Below are 20,411 nucleotides of genomic sequence, written 5' to 3'. Positions count from 1 at the left end.
CCCCAACCCTCTTCCTGTAAAGGTGACTACATATCAGCAAAGATAATAAATGCTTATTCCCGAGTATTCCAGATCCATGCGACAATAACTCGAATTCGGTTTACGTTCCGAATTTGGTTAAATCTGCTTCTCAAGCTTCTGACGAGGATCAGGAAGTGAAGATTGGCGGTAGTGAGATTAAAATAAAAACAATCAAAGGCGAGAAGGTATTCAAATACCACTCTCCGATGGCGCGACGCTTCATGTGTGAGTCGTACTTTGTCTGGTTTGGGCCAAACTAGCCACTTAAAACAAAAGGTTTATTCAAAATGTGAGTCGTGACACTGTTTTCCTTGCACAATCTATCATGAGCGGAACTCCAGTTAATCCTCAAAAAATCAATCAGAGAATTTCTATTTACCGCAACCCTCTTCCTGTAAAGGTGACTACATGTCAGCAAAAATAATAAATGGCTTATTCCCGAGTATTCTAGATCCATGCGACAATAACTCGGATTCGGATTACGTACCGGATTTGGTCAAATCTGTTTTCAAAGCTTCTTACAAGGATCAGGAAGTAAAGATCGATGGTAGTGAGATTAGAATCAAAGCAATCAAAGGCGAGAAGGTATTCAAATACCACTCTCCGATGGCGCGACGCTTCATGTGTGAGTCGCACTTTGTCTGATTTGGGCCAAACTAGCCACTAAAAACAATAGGTTTATTAAAAATGTGACCTGTGACACTGTTTTCCTCACACAATCTATCATGAGTGGAATTCCAGTTAACCCTCAAAGAATCAATCAAAGAATTCTTATCTACCCCAACCCTCTTCCTGTAAAGGTGACTACATGTCAGCAAAGATAATAAATGGCTTATTCCCTAGTATTCCAGATCCATGCGACAAAAACTCAGATTTTGATTACGTTCCGGATTTGGTCAAACCTACTTCCAAAGCTTCTGACGATGAACGGGAAGTGAAGATCACTAATAGCAGTGATATCAGAATCACAACTAGCGAAGGCAAAAAGGTGCGATGGCGCAACGCTTGCTACGCCACCGCGTATGCCGGAAGAGGAAGAGAAGCACCTTAAAAACAACGTGACGTCATGTGTCACTAATGTTTGAGCTTAGTTGATTCAGACTCGCCCTTATGGACGAAAGTCCAATTAAAAGTAGGAACCGTAGCACGTGGTTTTGTTCTGTCATATATTATGACTCTTATCCGTCGTAATTTGTATGCAATACTCACAATAGATGATTGCTACTTTTGTTCTATATATCGTTTCCAGTCTGCCTGTAGTCAGATAAAACTGATCATAATTTGTTCTTAAGAGTACCATCTAAAAAAAATCAGTATTTTAATTTAATTAAATTTAATTACCCGTACTAAGAATTAGAAAATATTTTTAAAAAATTCGAGCCGTACACCTGTTTTTATTTCTATTAATTTCTAGACACTTATTTTCACAATTAGGTTAATTTATTTTTCGTAGTACGATCACAGTCTTTATGGTAAAAATGTTTCAAAGTAGTGCACAGGGCAGTCGGCCTTGTGTTGTAGTAGTCAGTGCGTTTGCCTACCATGCAAGGGGTCTCGAGTGCGATTTCCGAAATGGTTGACATGACATATTGATTAAAAAGCGTGTTTCAACACTAGAGTATTTCACAGTTCCTGTACTGGTACCTAAAGCGTAAGACTGATCATCTTACCTTCATGTAACAAAAAAGATACGCAGCAGTTGGTGTACCAATGGTGTGTCCTATGCGCTATTAGGTGCGGAATGGGATAAAATATACTTCAATAGTGCTAGAACCTTACATATAACCTTGGATAAAGTTATGCCTAGGCGTTGTGCTAAAAATTTATACCACTATGCCTAGGCATAACTTTTTGCTAGGTTTATAAGTAAGGCTTCTAGACTTTAAAATGAATATTTATAAAATTTTGTACTTCACTCAACTGAAAAAATAAAAGATAGTACGAACAGGTATGCATAGATACGTCATTTCGAGTTTTGATAAAATCACGAAAGAGCATATTTATAACTCGTAGGTACATGAAATAAATTTAAATCAATGTATGTATTATGCATAATTTGTAATGTAAAAATAACAAATATCACATTTTAAAATTGAAAATATAATATATACATACACATAAATTTTAAATAAAAGTTGTTCCTCAGATTACAGTAATCACCATTAAGGCATAAGCAAAATCATTATATATTATGTTATGCAAAGTTATTCATGCTGCAATTATCATCATTGGAACCTATATACGTATTATTTTTATTTATTATTGTGGATAATTTATTTAACGCCATTTTTGTAAAAATCACCTCGAGGGCGCTGTGCAAAAAATATCCTAACACGTTTTGCAGCTACATAACTCATTAACGGTTGGGATTCAATTTCCTCGTTTCCAATTATATATATCTATGAAAAATAATTTTAAATATATTAACAATAAAAAAAGCCATTGTTAATCTAATTGTATATAAGAAAAGATATGAGATAAAGATATGTCAGGATAGACGAGTGTCGATTCATCCTCTCTGCCTACCCCTACGGGTAAATGGCGTGAGAGTAGTAGTAACGACCTTTGAAAAATCAAAAGCGATGATAATTCAATAAATATGTTTATTCTGTCTTTGTTTGATTGTCCATTAACAAATTATAATAAAAAAACGCCTCAACTTTAGTTCTAATTTTCGCAAACGAAAACGATTACGCAAGAACAATGCGCAATGGCGGAATACTTACTTTGACAAAAATGTAAACTTTATCTACCAATATAAAATGATAAAGAAAATATCGAAATGTTTGTTTGTATATACGAACGGGATTATACAATCTACTTCGTTTTAAATTATGCATTAAGTGGTGTTTGTTGACGTCCGCCCTTATCAGAAAGTTATCAAAAAGAATGTGCATAATATTTAATGTGTTGTAATATAAACATACATTTATGTACAATTAACAAATAATGCAACATTTTAAAACTGAAAAACACGCCATATTCAATGCAAAGGGTGGTGATAAGCGCATATTATGAACTTAGGCTTTTAAACATAGGTTTATCTTAGATCTGATAAACGTTATTTTCTAAGTCGTATACCCATTACACTATTTAATGTTTGAACGATGGCTTTGTTAAATAACATTTCAAATGTACATGTAAATCTCGTATTTAACAACACATATATTTAGAATTACCCGTGATCATCATTCCCCTTTCAAATAATAGTTTGGTAGTAGGCGAAATGAACAAGCCACGTACTGGGAATGTCTGATGGTAGATCGACGAGGAGTGTTGGAGTATAAACCGAGGAATACGAGACTCCAAGGACGTCCATCAGTGAGATGGTCAGATAATATTCAGAGATCTACCGGAAGATCGTGGAAGAAGACGCCGTAAAGCTGTGAGAAGTGGAGGAGACAGTAGAAGGGAGGATCATTAAGTAAGTACGTACATTTATGATCAATAAAAATTAATGACTCACAAAGAGTCATTCATTATTATCGTTTTACTTTTTTGTCATATGTCAATCGAATTGGGTTATGGTCCCACGGCTAGTATTGTGAACTTACGGATCAGAGGTTCCAAGTTCGAACCCCACTCTACCCCAACATGATACCCATTTTCTAATGGTGAATTATTTACAACTCGTTAAAAATTAATGTTTTTGGGTAAATCATAAAAACGCAAATATTTCTTAAAGATAAACAAAATAAGAAACTTAAAAAATATAAAAAAATGCATAAACATACATATTGCCGGCTTCCGTGGTGTAGTGGTTAAGACCCTTGACAGACGCGCGAAAGGTTCTGGGCTAAACTTTCGATAAAAATAGCAAAATAAATATAGGTAATTTTTTTAAGCTAGGGTGTGTTTTGCTTTCTGCGCCTTAATTGGTCTTCTAAACTGTTGTAGTGCAAAAATGTATATTTTATGTAGTTAGTTTTTAAATATGGTCTATCGCTATCTATACTTCTCCGTTTTAGTAATAATAGTAAATCTCGTACAACTAATATTATTAGTTCTTATGCTTTTTATTTGCATACCATTAGATCTTGTGCATAACATTGAATATCTTACCATTCATAATTGTTATTGCAAAATTGATAAACTAATATGGATGCCTCATTTTAAAAAGTCAATAACTTTGAAATTGGGTTCTCTGTTGATCATCCCTTTATCACTTAGCAACAGAAGTTAAGTAAAAGCTGGTATAAATAGCCAAAACCTCAAGTAATTTTATCATAATTCAATCGACAATTGTCAGATACACGTTATCCAAAATAATTTTAAATTTTAATTTACCAACTAAAAACTGGGTAGTATCATATAAAATGTCAGAGCAATCGCAATCAGATGAATTGAATCCGGTAAGTCCTATTTTCTTAATTATTTTTTATTGCATTTAGACAATTGTCAGATACACGTTATCAAAAATAATTTTAAATTTTAATTTACCAACTAAAAACTGGGTAGTATCAAATAAAATGTCAGAGCAATCGCAATCAGATGAATTGAATCCGGTAAGTCCTATTTTTTTAATTATTTTTTATTTCATTTAGATATAAATTAGGTTTTTGGGTAAATGATGCCAAAAAAAAATGCATCATAATACATCTATTTTATTATTAGTGGGCATCTAAATCCTCAAAAATAAGATTGAAATTAAACATGACACCATTTACTTAGCATTTTTCATTGAGTTTGCAAAGCGCAGTAGTTAGAAAACGCACACAATTTTGTAAAAAATAAATTCTAATGGGATTCTCATGTCAAGAATATTTACCGACAGACAAAAATACTTCCTTTTAAATTACTGGCACTGTATAACATCACCAATACTATCTTGAAACCATAAACTTTTCTGCTTAGGCAAATTTAAAATACACATTCAATCATTATATTTACAACCACTATACACGAAACTCAAAAAATCTTCATGCATCTAAATTTTGCTCAACGAAGTTTGGTAAAAAATATCTTGAAAGTATTGCCTCTTCCCGATTAAATAAACTGCCAGATGAACTAAAAAAACGGAAAGCCGAATAGTAAACCTTAAACCAAAGCAGTTAAAAATATTACTTGAATCCGTCAGTCTCATGGTGTAGTGGTCAGCGCGTGAGCCTACCATGCAAAAGGTCTCGGATTCGATTCCCGACATGGTTCACAAGAAATAATAGCACCTGAAGCCTAAAACTAATCATCTTACTTTCATGTAGCAGAAATAATCAAATGCTGCGATTGGTGTACTGATGCAGTGCCCTATGCACCATAAGGTGCGAAAAGGAAATGATGATGACAATGATAGTTATTAATTTAATGTCTATAAATATTGTATAATACAATGTTTTATTCTTCTAATATTATATTCTTATATTTTGGTCAAAAAAACATTTTTTTTTTATGTATCGTCCCAAATTATTTTTTTTAAATTCCTAAAAGCATAATATTTTATTTATTTATCAACAATTAACAAAAAATAGATTTAAAGTATTTTATTGAAATTTTGTTAAATTTTGCATTCTAATTTATTTTCCCATACACAGTTTTTATTGATTTCCCGACATTTTTCTGTATGGTCTAAAGGGTATTTTAATATTCATTTAAAAATTAGGACAAAAAATCAGTTTTTCTTCAAAATATGAAAAAATGTACGATTTGGACTAGTTAAACAAGTCGGCTCTTATTTAAATTAATTTCAACAGAGAGGGAAAAAGTTTTTGAGAAGGGAATATGGAAGTCTAGGCTCACAAAAGTCAACAGATGGAAGAGTTGAGGAAATGTGGATGTTCAAACATGGGCAGAATGGTGAATGTTACACAGTGTGTAAAGTGGCCACTCAAACCAGCCGATGACAGGTCATAAGCCCTGTAAATGCCTAGACTTCCATATTCCCTTCTCAAAAACTTTTTCCCTCTCTGTTGAAATAAATTTAAATACGAACAACTCCCTAGGGAGGAAATCCAGCCAGTCTGTAAGCATTTGGACATAATTAAACATTGTTGAAGTCGGCTCTTCGCTACAAGTGAAAGCAATGTCTCATTGACCCATTGATCTTAAAGAAATTTACTCCCATAATACACGTAATATACACACCACACTCCAACCTCACAGAACAATAACAAATGTAGCGCAAATAAAATCATTATAGTGATTTTTTTTTATATCTTGCTAGTGTTGTTTAAAAAAATGTATTGCATGTGTTGTGTTGGTAATTGGCGCGATTAGGTTAACTGACGCCTGACTTTTGAAAATATTTTTTTATGTTTTATTCCAGCATAGCACTTGTGCATGACTTTGACTATAATTAATTAAAAACTTTTATTTACTCATTTTTATAATAACACCAATTGAAAAATAATTTACCCACCAGGGGCGTGCGGTGAGGTTTTTGATCAGGGAAGCAATTAATATATAAGTAATTGGTACATAATAATATACACTGCTCTTAAGAAAATAAAGACAAACTAATATTGGCGGCCTCCATGTGGTGGTCAAGATGCTTGACTCATTTTTTCGGAAATTTCTGGGTTCGATTCCCGGTAAGAACACAAAAAAAAAAAATGTGATTTTTCTCAAGTATGAGTGTTCTGTGACGTAATTCACCACTGTAATTGAGGCTCCTGGCCTGTTGTGGTACATATAATTAGAAATAATAACAATATTGTACGTATCTAGTAATAAATTGTAATAAAAAATTAACCAACTTCACTAAATATACCATAGTAAATAACTGCGAAGTATTTTGTGGCGTTATATTTTATTTGACAAAAATTTAGTGAAACCAAAATAGATATTATCTTGTTAAAAAACATGATTTTTTAACGAAAAAGAATTGGTCATTATTTGAACCCGAAAAATTCACATATGTAGTAAATAATAAACCTTTTTTTTACTTAATAAACATTATATTGATGTAATGTTAAATTTTATTAATTTATTTAAATTCTACTTTTAATTTTGTATTCCTTCTTCATCACAAAATGATAATTTTAGTATTGTGTTCAGTGCCAAAATTGCAGCTGTGCGGCGCGACTTACGGAAAAAAAAAAAATAATAATAATATATGTTTCGATTGCTTCCGCAGCCTAGTAAGAATTTTAGTTTGGGCCTGCGTATTTGTATGTAGTAATCTAAACGTTAGGTAAAGAGACTGATAATTAATTTATTAAACATGCCATTTTATAAACATTATTTGTCTAAATTTTGGGGAACAGACCGCGCATGCTACCTATTAATGTCGAAGATAATTCTTTATCCTCATTAAAATTACGATTGAAATATCACTATCTGAATACCTGAGCTTTTCCTTTATCCTCCTTCTTTCCTTTTCACTTTAATCTCCTCTTCTCATGAAAGTCGTAGATTATCAATAATCACGATTTTTTTCTTTGAAAAACGTTTTGTTTTACAATAGAATCAACTAATATACTAAAAATATTAATAATATACGAGTACCTACTACTTATTTTCTCAAATCGGATGATTTAGGAAGGTAGAAAGAAATGTCCTTAAGGAAATATGCCTGCCTTTATATGCATATAAATTGTGCAAATAAATTAATATTTTAAACATTATAAATTTACATGAGAGTAGTAGAAGCACACTAAGAAATCTCCATTGAAGGGGTTACTAAGATATTTTCGAAAAACGTTGAAATAATCATAGTTAGATTTCTAATAATGCTTCACTAACTCAATGGAGAATGCTTAGTTTACGGTGTCAAGTAGTATAATTAAAATCTGTTTTTCAGGATTTAGAGACGGTTTTAAATTACGCCAATATTGAGGTAGGTAAGTTTTTGTGTATGGTTATTTTGGCCTAAAGAACTAATTTTCCATTTTTGGTGGAGATTTCTTCGTTTCCTTGCATATTTGAATACGCTGCATACCTAAAAAAGCAGAAATATTTTTTTTTTCAAAATATCTCGGAATTGTTAAGTGTTTTAATTTTTAACATCTTTTTATATCTATTTCCTACCTGATAACAAGCCTCTAAAACAGAGGCTTGGTAGGTAATTCCTAATAAAAATAAAGGTTTACTAGGACTTAAACCCTTCATGCGTTCTGTAGCTGCAAAACCTGTTAATGTATGCATTTTGCTCCCATATCCATAAAAATAATAAAACTTCCCGTCTTACTCTTCCTTAATTCTTTTTTAGTCTAACACAACACCTTATGCTAGTCCTGACCTTCACCTGAGGAAGATGTGGTTGAAAAGATGGGATGAAGAAAGAGAAGGCGAAAGAATACCAAATGGCTTAGAAATTTTATATCAAGCTTTAGTGTACACCCAACAGCAGACATCCTTTCTCGTAAGTTAATTTTTTTAATGACTTAAATTTCATTACATTTGTCGTAATTTAATAATAAATAAAATTTGCATTCGAAGCTCTAACTTTGTGGTTATTCATTATAATAAAATAAATAAAAAACAACTTTGTTTTTAACGACGTATTTTTTTTTTTCTACCAACCGGTTTCAAAGCTACACAAGCTTCTTTATCAAGATGTAGTTAACTCTATTGTATTTTGTTTTAATAATAAAAAAAACAATAATTTTTTAGTTCACTCACGTCTTTTTGAATATCGTATCCATCTCACTTAAAACTTCTCATCTCAAAATGACTAAGTGTTGTTTTAACCCTGTGACTTCAACCTTATTTACAGCCCTCTGCAACGATCAAAACAGAATCCGAGGAACCAATGCAAACACCAAATTCTGACGAAAGGGATGGTCTCAATAGGGACATTACAGTAACGGAATCTGGGGACATCATATTGCAAGATATAACGTTCCGCTACAACCCGAATATGGCTCGAAGTCATCCGTCCTCGTCAAACCGAACTCCACGGGAAGAAGAGAAAAGGAGACGGAATAACCTGGCTTCGAGAATCAGCCGAGCAAGGGCAAAACTTCGGTTAACAAGGCCATATAATAAAAAAAGAAAATAAACAAATCTTTGACTTTTATTATTTTCAAAATTGAAATGAAAATCTAAACTCTGATCTCAATTCATGTCAAGGATATCTACCGACAAACAAAGATACTTCCTTTCAAGGTAATGCCACTGCATAACATAACCAATACTTTTTTTAATATCATCAACTTTTCTGCTCACTCAAATTTAAAACACACATTTGGTAATAATATATATAATTACGATACGCGTTATTCAAGGAATCTGCTCAACAAAGTTTGGCAGTAGGTCCTTGAAAAATATTTGCCATTCCGAATATAATAAACTGCCTGATGAGCTAAGACACGAAAAACTTAATAAAAAATCCAGAAGTGTCGCAATTAAAACATATTTCTTAAATCTTTTTGATGGTGATAATTATTAATGTAGTTTATATAAGATGGTGTTTTATGTCACTTATAGAATAATGTTTTCTTTTTATTTCGGATGTATAATTTGTATGATATTATGTATTGTCAAAAAAACATTTTTTTCTGATGTACTGTCCCAAATGAGTTTCTAATAACTCCTGGGAGTATAATATGTAATTTTTGTATTAAATGTTTTATTAATAATTTTAAAAATTAAAAAAAAAAAAAAAACAATTTCTAGTTGGTCCAAAAAACGGCTTATTCATCAATCACAAAAAATCCCCATAGATTTATTGGTGACCAAACACAAATCTCCATTCTATTTTTTTCAATCGTATCTACAACAATTGGCAACAGTGAAATTATTTTCAGAAAAACAGTTTACAATCTTAGTATTATTATGAATCAACACCTAACATGACAAGAACAGATCAGAATTGCGGTCTTGGACTGGATTTGAAGTGCCAGACCAATCATATACCTCAGTGCATCAAATGAGTAAGATTTATTGTAATTGGAAAATCATAGCAGTACCCTATGCATAACTGTTTACGGATAGAAAAATTATGATGATGATAAGTAAAACGATGCAAAATCTTCTCTTATCGTAATAAATGTAATATAAAAATAATGTCTCTTCAAAACTTATATTTTATTAAAACCATTTAGGTACAATAACATTTTCAACAAGTTTTAAATTACTTTCAATTGTATGTTTTCAATAAATTAATTTTTAATAGATTATTTCAAAAGACGAAAATAATTTTGAAATTACCTTTGCATAAGTAATTTATGAAAACCTACTCTTATTAACAGCAAGTAACAAATTAATTAATATTTTTATTTTTATTATTAGTAACTAGTTCAAGAGTCAAAAAATAATCACATTTTTCCTAACCATTGCTTTTCAACATATGTACGTTATATAGGTAACTTTGACTAATTTGAAACTATTAAAAGTTAAACAGAATTATAAAACTATCATTAAACAATAAAGTTGCAATTAAAACTGATTCAATATCATGGATTGAATGTTAGTAAAAAAAATTTTAAAAAAATTATATTTGAACATCCCAAATGACCAATCTTTAGTAAGTACTCGTATAACATGCGTTTTAGGGCAATAACATTTTTTTTAAAATACCTGTCATTTTTGTGCCAATTAAAAATATATTCAGGATAATTTATGTAATATTAATAAAAAAATGTCAATTTTTGACTGAATCAAAGGGAGCTTAATTTTTGGATTTCCGAATATCAATCATAATTATGTTTACATTGTAGGAGAGAGCATAGTTATTGAATAAACATTATTAGGTTACCAACACTGGAACACTTTTTCAGTTGGCTAACCTGATACAAACCTAACTTTACTGTATATGGCACTTGAAATGACATCGCTCGCGGCATTTCTTCTTGATCTTTCGTCTCATCTGCACGCGGTTCTTGGCCAATTATAACTATATTGTAATTTTTTTTCATAAAATTGTATAGTGATATAGTGTGTAACTTCTAATGATAAATATTTCAAATCTAATCCGTGTTAATCTTTATAATCTGCACTCGCAAATCAAAATCCTATAAATCATAAAATTATTAATACTATTTATAAATTATAGAATTTAAAAAAAGAGACACTTTACGAGGTGTCCCCACTACTAACCGTTGCAGTTCGAGGCTTCGGAGGATACGACGCAATGGCAGTCGACGCAGATACACATAATGCGTTTAAAGAAATACCAAATATAAAATAAATGGCTCTAGCATGGCAAGATTTTAACCAGTGCCAAACTTCAGAAACGGCAGGCCAGTGAACACTATGTTCACAACAAACCTAGCGCAAAAATTTCATCCAATAGGACCCCACAACGTCCTGAGATAGGACAAAGACTCGCAAGATACGGCATAACTGCAACTAGTTTTGCAGAATTTGCGCCTTGGACATGCTTCAATTTGAAATATCTCTTATCTTTTTTTTAAAAATCAATCAATGCTTGGGGTGAAACACAATAATCAAAACATGACCAAGCGAACCAAAAGATAGTGTAATATAGGTTGATTGAAATGCTCAACCTGTCTCTGCATGGTACAACAACTGTAATGAACGCGGAAACATGCGAGATGGCATCAATTCCGAACGATTTAGAGTGATACCAATGCGTCAAGACATACTGCTAACGAGTATTGCACGTCGAATGATCAAGACCACTGGATAGACAGTGTGATATCTCACAAGTAGGTACCGCCAACCGTCGGGCATAGCCTACGAACGCGGCAATTGTGACGTTGGCAACCCAGAGGATCAGTGACGTAAGTAAGCCTATAAAAGTACCGACGCACTGATCGCTCGCTTTTCTCTCTACCTCTGCTGCCCGCCACCTACTACCAGCATCAACTATCGTCGTCGTCCGCAATTATAGTTAACCGCAACGTAGAAAATATAAGTATAAAACGTAAATTCAGAGTTCCATTATTTTATTTAAATATTCATTTATATACATCATTAAGGAAGTAGGACTTTCTTCACCACACTTTTGCCTGCAGTGCAGGTATAAAAACATCTTCGCGTAGCGCAGGCAGTCTGACCGATCTACCAGCAAAGGCAGAGTAGATTCAAAGAACTAGGTGTCCAACACAACTGTTGACCCCAACAATGGGCCTCTCCACAACAGCAAGTTAACAATAAAATAAACTAGATATTGGGGCTGATCAATAACTTATCACATTTGATTAGATGCGAAAGTCAAAGCCGGAGCCACGCCGAGTAGGGACCAAGGTACAGCCAAGACAAAAGAAAAACCATAGACAAAGTTATCAACCTGACCCTGTTAATAAGTTTTCAAATAAATAGTAAGGAATCAATTAAAATGAATTCACAACACAGTTCAAACTGGCCGAAGGCCTTGCGTGCAGATAAGAAGAAAGATCGAGAAGAAATGCTGCAAGATATGTCCTTTTAAGTGTCATAATATAGAGCGAAGTTAGGTTCGTATCAGGTTTGTCAACTGAAAAGGCGTTCTAGTGTTGGCAACCTGATAATGTCTATTCAAGAACTTCGCTCTCCGCTACGATACTAATTTGTCATTTTGTGTAAAATAACATTATTATTTTTTAAAAATATTTATTTTTTTATTTTTCTTTATGTTCTTTATTATGTACCATTGTTTTATCATGAGTATTTTCAAAAATTTTATTTTGTGTAAATTGTAATTTAAAATGTGTCAACACAAAAATGCTACACAGATAAAATAAATTAATAAATCTCAATAGTTAAATAAGCCAGGATTACAAATTCCTATCTACAATATCTTTCTTATTAATTATTTTTCTTACTACTCTTTGGTAATCAATATCAATAACTTTAAAAGCTTATTCTAATAATTACAATTTTGTACATATTAGAAATAATAAAAATAATTATAAGAATAATAGAAAAAAATAATAAATAGTTTGTACATTATATGTAGTATCTATGTATTAATAAATTAATAGACACCAAAATTATAAAACACCCACATCATGTACATAAAATAATATATTTTAGGAACTAAAAAACATTTCATATAAAAAAACACAACTAAAGAGACGGAAAAGATTTTGATTAAATAAGAATTAAAAAGGATTGTATAGTCAAAATAAAATGTATGAATAAAATATCATAAAACATCACAATTAAGAATTTTCAATCATTCAATCTTAAAATTTGATCAATCATTTATTTTTATATTGGTAGTGGCTAATGAAAAAAATTTCAATGTCCGGCCAATTAGTGGCGATTGCTAAAAAAAAAGTATATCACTAATACGCTTTTGTCTAAAAAAAAAATTTCCATGCAAACCATTTTGACGATAACTATAAAATGCTCCGATATTTTTATAAACACTGAAAATAAAAACTCAAAGGGACTATAGCCGCTTTCATAATAATGGTCTCATTTTTCATATAACATAAGCGTATTACGCATTGGCAATTTGTTGGAAATAACGAAAAATCCATATTTTTTTGGGATGAAACATTTTGTATATGTCTTTCATAATCATCGGCTTTGGTCCCATCGAGGGGACTTCTATAAATTCAAACTCAGTATTTTCAGACCTTTCGGGTTCAGCGAGAGCTTTACGTTTGATTTTTTTCCTGTCTCTATTATTATTATTTAACACTTCTGATTCCGAATCAACGTGCTCGTTTACGCTGCTATTTTGCGATGAAACCCTGTGCTCGCGATTGTGATGATGTTTCTTTTTTTTTTTCTTTTTCTTCTTTTTCTTGTCCCTTGTAGGCGTTTCGAACATGATTGGTATTTCTTCCGTGACAGCAGATACGCTGGGGGTGCTTTCGGTGAAATCGCAAAAATACGCATCGAAAAACTGGAAAAAAAACATTTTCGAATATATGTTAAGCTCAATGAACAAAAATAAACTAGAACACAATTATCTTAAAAGATTTATATCTATTGAAGGTCTAGATGTACAAAATTAAAAAGAAAATAAAAAAATAGAGCACACAATATTATTTTATAGTTAAAATATTTGATATCCTAAAATGACTAGAAAATATGTCATAACAGATATACCAAATATATGTTTTTGTCAAAGTAGTTAAGTAATAGTCAATTTGAATATTGATTAAAGGAAATATATGTCCTCGTAAATAACCTCAATTTTAATTACTTTTGTTTTAATAAAATAAATTACAACAACTCAGTTTTAAACAACCTATTTTTTATTTCTTCTACCGACCGGTTTCAAAGCCATCAAGGAATACTTAACTTATGAATTCTATCCTATATTATTTTTTCAATGTTTACTCAATATTATATACGGAGCAAATAAACCAAGCCTTTTTGTCTTGTAAGGGTGGGAAATGTAATGTGAGATAGGTACGACCTATCCCCACAAAATACCTCGGACACCGGCATCCCTCATACCCGACCCGGCAACGTTAATCAGATTATGAATTTGAAAAAAATCACTCCTATCCAACAACTTTTTCCTGCGCATAAGTTTTTATAATGTGCACTCAATGCAGGTCCTCTGAAAAGGTGTCGACGCAACTCGTATCATGGACAAATATAAATTAGATGTTCTTAGTATGAGCAAGGCGCGTTGGAAAAGATCCGTAAAGAGACTGTCGGATAAATATACTTGTTTACGCGCTGGTCAACAGCAGTATCACCGCCAAGGTGTGGCTATTCTACTCTAACAAAAAGTGGTTTAATGCCTTTTCAAATGAGAGCCCCTCTCTGAGCGTCTTATACGCGCCACCCTTAGAACCGCTGAGAGCTCAACCACTATAATTCAGTGTTATGCGCCCACGGAGACTGCAGATGGCATATCAAAGTATGCTTTCTATAATTCTATTACCGCGATCATCTCTACCAAGAAGAAACCGCGTGATTGTAATGGGCGATTTGAATGCAAGAGTTGGAACAGAATCATCATTCGGCCGATTAGTGATGGAAAGGCATTTCCTTGGGCAAGTCAATGACAATAGTAGAAGGCTGATAAGGTTTGCTACCATCAGCGACCTTGTCATTGATGGAACCATATTTCCCCGTAAATCAATCCATCAATATACTTGGACTTTCTTTTTCACCAGTTGAGTCTATAATAAGATTTGGGATAAAATCATTTGGCCATTCAACAAGAACCAATATCAAAATGATGCAGGATCTACAGTATTCAATTATTAAGAAAGTTGTACCACTAGAATTATTCAATCAGAGATAACAAAAGACTCCTTCATAAATCACTCAAATCTCTGCCAGTTCAAAGAATTTTGTGATTCTGCATTATTTTAGAGCAGCCTAATCATAATATTTTTTTAATTTATCGAAATCATTATCACAACACTCGTTTTATTTATAGTGATGGTTTGGTAATCCCTAAAATTAGAAATAAATATGGCAGTAGAGCATTGAGGTATATTGCACGTTTCATTTTTTATTTGATTCCTACTGACTTTATGTTATTATGATATAAAAGAAAAACATTAGAAATTGGCTTCTTAATTAGGAGTATTTATGTTCTAGAAATAATGTTTACAAATTTAATTTATGTGTATATTAGATTTTTCATGATATATTTGTTTTTCTTATTATTTTTTGATTGAGCGTATACAATCTTAATATTGCTCCTTATTTCGACTATAGTTGTTTTTATAAAGATGTTCGTTTTCAAATGGGATTAATATTTATATGGGTAAACTTCACCAACATGCCACCAAAAGTGGTTTGGTGAAGTTTTTTGTATTTATTGCGTGTTTTTCTTTTCTATGTATTCATTTGTACTTTTACAATAAAGTAAATAAATAAAATAGTTTTGGTTTAAAAATTAATAATGCCAAAATCTATGAACTGTGTAATACCTCGTGCCTTGATGCTCTAAACCCCCTGACTGTCAAACCAACTCATGAAAAGGGTGAAGATTTTCAAATACCTAGGATTAGCAGGCGCCACATTCAACACTATAAAGGCTGTCAGGAGATCGGAAGTTTACTTAGTGAAAACCAAATGCCGCCTATATAACGCTTGCATAACACCTATTCTCCTCAACGGATGCGATAAGATAGTTAAATAAAGTAAAAATAATGAAGGTAAGCACAAAAAACTGTCAGTATATAAACAAAAAATGCAAAAATATACAATAATGATATTAATTCTGTAAAGCAAACAAAGTAAATGAAGTGTTTCGGTAAGCAAAAAAGAAAAGTGCGAGTGAACTAAATAATTAAGCAAGCATAATACCCTCAAAAAATAAGAAATATGAAATACATGTTTGCCAATACTTATTTGCGAATGAAATTCAGTAATACTGGGTTTGGTAAGGTCTCCAGAATAAAACACTTTTGTTTGATTTAATTCTACTATTTTTATATGTGACGTGTTTGAAGCTACACCCTTGCAAACATTTTAAACAATGGAACGATTTTCCACTAAATTCATAATTTATTTAATAAAATATACTCAGTACTCTGTACATCCTAATTGATTTTTTATTACGTTACTTTTCTTGGTCTAAATAAAAATCCATTTTTTTACTTTGATTTTGTCCAGAATGAAATAATAAGAGGACGGAGAGTGCAAACTCCGGTGACAACTGTCATCAAGCGGAGGCGATACGGTTGACTTGGCCATGTGCTGCGGATGCCTCCTGAGAGCCTTAACCACGCTTGCCTACTTTACAAGGCATCAGGTTTTCGACGTCCTAAACGTCCATTGCTGACTGTTTGTTGGCAGTTCATGTCAGAACTACGCGACGCGAAACTGACTTGGAAGGATGCACAGGAGCTGACAGCCGACAAAGATGCCTAAAGGATCTACGTGGACACCATATGCTCCAACTAGGGAGTTAAGTTTAAGATTCATATAGTTGACACTCTTTATAAAATAAATTCTAGTATGCGAATTTATACAAAATAAAATAATTTGAGATGAATAAGTCACTCAGATACCAACATAATATTAAAATTCCTATTTTCCACACAAGTCATAGTCAAAATAGCTTTATCTTTAAAGGCGTAAAAAAATAAAATAATATTTAAAATGATTTAAAAATTATTAAAAATAAAATATCAATAAATAAAGATAAAGTAAATCTAAAGAAATTTTAGGAACACGTGTTAAAACTACATTAAATTTTTATTACTATGAATGTATTATTGTTTTATGTTTTTTCTTTATGTATCCTATGTTTTTTTTCTCATGTACTCGTATTTAAAATTTTATAAACTCTTATAAATAAATAACTACAACAGTGTAAGTTACTCTGCAAGCACAAGAGTTGGTCTCTTTTTTGATGATAACATTTACTAGATAACATTTACAGTGATAACATTTACTAGATGTGTAAAAGTATGTAGATATGTATAAAAATTTTAAAAACATGTACCTTTTATGAAATTTATTAATAAAAAAATAAAAAAATCATTAATACTTGTATTTTAAAATTATTAGCATTTTACGCACCTTTATTATTAAACTGCAATTATTGTTTGTGTATAAGAAAACTTAGTGAATATTTAAATTACTTTGATAATGTCCTAACAAGACGAAGAGCGGCACATATATATATTTTTTAATAAAAGTAGAAATAAATCCAATAAAAGTGTTTTATTTTGGATACCTTACCAAATTATAATATGGCATTTGACCAATTTTCTGCGTACACAATAAATAATAGTGGGTTGTTGACATGTTGACAATGACTGGCCCCAAAAATTTTAATATTTGGTTTAATTATTAGATTACAAATATTACAAAAATTATAATAATTTAAAGCCAATTTCAATAAAGCTTATGGATTTTTTATTTCAATTTACCAAAATACGCAAATATATTTTTTTGTTTTGTAAAGGATTACTGATAGCCCAGGAATATTAGACCAAAAATAGCCATTAACATAAAATGTTTCATAACCAGCTGATTTTTGCACATGTGTTCTAGATGTAATACTTAATAATTACTCAAAACTCTCCACCCCCGCCTCGCTACAGTTTACCACATCCCAGTACCACATTTAAAACACATGTGCAAAAAACCAACATTTTATGTTTAACACCTTAAATTCAACAAAAGTACCCGATTTTCTACAACAGTTTGCTTTACTTATAAATTAACTGAAGAAATCTCTTATTTAGATTAATAAGTTTAAAAATGTTATTCAGACTTTAAATATTTTCTTACCGTTGTTTGGGGACTAATAACTTGTCTTTCGTCTTCAAAACTGCTTTGGCTACTTCCATCCATTTTTTAAATATAAACTTGCGATTAATTATTAAAACAGTTATTCAAATAAAGTCTTTGTATTAAAATTACTTAATAGTGAATGAACAAGGGATTTTATGAATATATGAGATGAACAAATAGGACAATGACGTAGAAGCTGATTGAGGAAGGGTTGCTGGAAAAGAAGAAAATTAATAAAAAGAGTGAAAAGAGTGAAAAAAAAATTTTGAATTGCGATTAGTATTTCAAATGACATCATACGTATAGGTTGTTAACATGAGTTGTTTTTTTTCTAATTTAAAAATAGACACAAAAGAAAACCGAAATGAAAAAGGTATAATTTGTAAGAATATTTTTTGCCCCACGTAATATTATGCTTACTTTTACATTACACATATTATTTAATTTAGTTACAAGCTTTTAAAGTGGCATATCAAGAAGACGAAAGTGAGCATTTTCAACACCTCCTTCTGTTTGCATTAAATTAAAGAGTTGTAAAAGTGGTCCCGATATTTGCGCAGTATACAGAAAAGATGCCATACATTATTGACCGATTTGTTGTAAGATAATGAAAGAAAACTCATAATGAAAAAATTACAATGACATTCCATTTTGAAGGCTTGTAATCAAATAAAATAATAATAAAACATATCCTGAAGAGTAGAAAATTTTCTCTCGAATGACGTGGTACTTTTTTTTTTTTTTTTTGCTTTTTGTGCGCATTAATAAATTTTTAAAAAGGGGACACGAATTATGTTAATACATAATTAGTATGTATATACAATAATATTTTTGCAGATTGGCTGGATTTCCTTCTTAGGAAGTTAATTAAATGTAAAATTATTGAAATATAATATAGAAGTCTAGGCATTTACGTGGCTTATGACCTGTTTTTGGATAGTTTAAGTGGTAACTTTACACACTGTGTAACATTCACCATTCTGTCTATGTATAAACATCCACATTTCCTCAACTCTTCCATTTGTTGACTTTTGTGAAGTAAAAGAGCTGAAACCTATATCATGTGGGTCTGCCAACATTTGTATAATAAGAAGCATAAAAATTGAAAAATAGTTTTCTGGCATTGCCTAGTAGGTATTGGTTCAGCCGAATGAATCTTATCCACCTCCACGTGATAAAGGTTTCGGCTCTTTTACTTCAGCAAAGTCAACAGATGGACGATTCACTTGTCTTTTATTTTAGAAAAAATATCACGTATAAAGATTTTTTTAACCGGCTTTTTCGTATTAATGAAATTATTACAATATAAATTAAAATAACTATTCGCAAAGGCCATTCATTTTTAGGAATTTCAAAAAAATAAAAAAATTAGGCAATTTATTTTATGCATCATTTGTCTCTTTTTCAATACAACGTGTATCCCAATAATTTATTTTGATGCAAAATAAATATTTGCGTTCTTATGATTTACTGAAGTATTCCGATTTCGATGGCCATTTTCAACGAAACAACCAACCATTAGAAAATAAGAATTAAGTAGTGGTAGAGTGGGGTTTGAACCACGGACCTCGCATCCGTGAGTTTGAGACACTAGCTGCGGGATTACAAACCGGTTGAACATCAATAATCCGTTATTGATGTAAAAATATGTTTTGGATGAAATATTTTGGTCCTGTTTGATTTTATAAATAATTTACATTTACAAGTGTTTTTTGTAATAAATTATCGTTTAAATCATAGTTTTGTTTTATTAAACAATTTATTTATTTTTATTTATTTCAAAGTTTTGTTTAATGATAACTTTTACATTGATGTTGTTGTTCATTTTATTTAAAATATTTCTGTTTACTTAAGGGTTATAAAAAAATAAGATTAACAACCACCATTCTAACTTATATAATACATTTCCGCTTAACATGTATTTATACCCGAACAATTTTTTTTTTAAATTCACTAAATAATTCACTTTTAAAAGTAGTGTTTTAAAAAAATGAAGTTTTAATAATGTATAATCTTTGAGCATATTTCTTTTAACTCACCCAAAGACTTTATTTTTTTCAATATTGTTACAAATACACTGTCACTTAAACAAACGAAAAAACACAAAAGTATGACAACGGGTTTGTGTTGGCAAAGTCAATTAAATTTGAACCACTAAATGAGTGCATTGAGTGATTCATACTTAATTCAAAAACTGTACAGAACTTCAACAGCAAATATAAAAATACAATACCGTTCCCGGAATCCATAAAATAATAGTAGATTTAGGAAATTCTACCATTGCGGCGGGTTTCGTTATTATACTGGGTTATGCGTTGGTGTCTAATTGCATCTTAACGACCTGAAACCCCGAGAATGACAAATGTTTGTTATATATAGACAAAAGGTAAAAT

This window comes from Micrasema longulum, unplaced genomic scaffold (assembly GCF_059751315.1).
Source record: "Micrasema longulum isolate JH-2025_06_02 unplaced genomic scaffold, ASM5975131v1 h1tg001123l, whole genome shotgun sequence".
Classification (NCBI taxonomy): domain Eukaryota; kingdom Metazoa; phylum Arthropoda; class Insecta; order Trichoptera; family Brachycentridae; genus Micrasema; species Micrasema longulum.
This window is presented reverse-complemented; position numbering follows the sequence as displayed.